We start from the raw sequence: 2500 nt of genomic DNA, 5'->3' as shown, positions 1-2500 counted from the left end.
ACTTTTCCAGCTCGAGTCTGGAATTATACTGATTTTAACGCATATATCAAAAGTATAACAAAGACAGGTGGCAAGTATCCTATCACTCTTGAATTCGATAATACAACATTTCGAGTTACGATTTATTTAGCCAATCAAGTTCAGCTTGATTTAAGATCAAGTAATTTTAATGAATTAATTGGGTTTGATAAAAAATTATTGACAAGTAACATAAACATCGGTCCACGAGTGCCAAATTTATCACAAGAAACTGATATTCTTAATGTCCATTGTGATTGGATAGACGAAAGCCTTGTAGACGGTCAGGAGACAGACATCATTTATTCCTTCTCGAGCAGTGTACTCCAACCAAGTTATTCATTTACTCTTGAACCAAAAAGAGTCACATTCAATCCTGTGAATAAGACCACTATAACTAGTATCAGAATATACATAACCGATGGAAAAAGAAGATTGGTTGACTTAAATGGGGCCGATACAGTTTTCTCATTGATCTTGAAAAGCATTTAATATAACATAATAATATAAATGAAACCTTATGAATTCAAAAGGTTTTATCATCCAAAACTTGGTACATTTGTATATAAACACAAAGGATCAGGGCTTATCTTTGATAATATATTCAAACCAATGAAGAGTGTTGTGTCATCTGTTGTAAAGAAATTCGTTAATCCTGTAGCAAAAAAGGCGTTAGAATCAGGAGTATCTCATGCAGGTGAGCGACTAGGTAAAAAGATATCCGAGAAGTCAGGAGACCTAATAATGAAAAGACTTGTAAATATGAGAAAAGGAGACACAAGACAAAAAGCAATTGAACAAGGGGAAAGTACTGATATGATCCTCAATAGATTGATATCAGGATCAGGTATAAAAAGAAGGCGTAGAGTCTTCAAATGAAAAATTATCTAATGTAATAATATAATGTCTTTTAGAACAAGTGAATATCTTGGGAGAAATGAATTGGTGCGATTCCAACTCGAAAACGTAGTCCGGATCCCAGCAAATGGACAACATCAAGAAAAAATTGGGTATAAGTTCACAATTAATGATCAGTCTTCAATTTATGATTGGTATAACGCCTATTTTGAGGTCCAATTCCAGGTACAAAAATTAGCTGATGGCACAGCTTATGCTGGTGATAGGATCACCGTTATTTATGGAGCTCATTCATTGATTTATCAAATGACGATTAAAAGCTCCAAAAAAAGTGTGTACGACACTACTAATCTCCACAAGGTTATTACCTCCTCGAATAGAGTGACGATTTTAGTCGCTCAGTGGCCAAAAATAGTCTTTGGTATTTAGATATCAAGATAGCGAATTCTAATCAAAATGCAGGTCTCGAGGCTAGACGACTTTTAACGACAGGACTTAATAATGTCAATGTAGTCATACCATTTAATAGGTACTCTTTCTTCGAAGAGCTGCAGGATAGGATTCTAGTGCCTATGCAGTTACAATTTAATATACAGCTACAGAATGACGACGAATTGCTCCAAAAGCTAGGTGCAGTCGATGACGGCCGGGTGGTTATTAACAGATTTCTACTATGGGTCCCGAAATTAACTCCAAAGAACAGTCTATATGATAAGTTTGTCAGTTCCTTTTCGACTGGGAGTAAATGGACGTATAGCAGAGAAATGTATGAAGTGTTAGCACTAACAGATAGCAGTGGATTCTTCCAGATCTCCTCCAGTATTGATAATGTTACAGCTATCTTTGTATGTCTACAACGGGCTAAATCAAACAATGCAGAGGCGAATCCAGATGAATTCGATACTTATAATATCAATGCTGATCGTGGAAATGGTAGTTATTTGACATCATGTCGTTTGGAATATGGAAATGGTGTCTTCTATCCCGAAACTGAATATGACACCGAGAGTAAAGTAAGAATGTTCAATGATTTAATGTCATATGGGATGAGAAAGAATGATTACAACACTGGCACTCAACTGAATTTGTCCAATTATAACAGCCTGTATCCAGTCATCTTTTTTGATCTGTAATATCAAGGAGAGAGAGTAACAAGAGACCCCAAACAGTTGATTTTCAGGTATAAACTGAACGAAAACAGTGCGGTAGACAGTCCTTTCAACGAACATGCTATCGTTTTATATAACGAAACAGTTGTGATTGACAAGGTGGGTAATAAATTGGTTATAGTGTAGAAATCAATTCCTTATTTCATGTATATTTTATAACCATAAAATTATATAATATATATTATATGACTGAATTACATGAAATAAATGTGAAACTATCTGAAAACTAGAAAAAGAATCTGAGCAGAGCTTTCCATAAAAGGGAAACTATTATTCTGAGACTGACAAAAGATTCTCTTCGTGGAGATAATATTTGTTCCAGCTATGGTGAAAAATAGCTTGGAGTAGCACAGACGATTGATGAAAGGAATGGATATTAAATTAGCCAAAACCAACATTAAAAAGCAAGTGGGTGGTAGTTTATTGTCTTCTGTTTTGACGCTAGGTAGGACATT

Source organism: Montipora capricornis, chromosome 10 (assembly GCF_036669925.1).
Source record: "Montipora capricornis isolate CH-2021 chromosome 10, ASM3666992v2, whole genome shotgun sequence".
NCBI lineage: Eukaryota > Metazoa > Cnidaria > Anthozoa > Scleractinia > Acroporidae > Montipora > Montipora capricornis.
The sequence above is the reverse complement of the archived record's forward strand: the minus strand, read 5'-3'. Positions refer to the sequence as shown.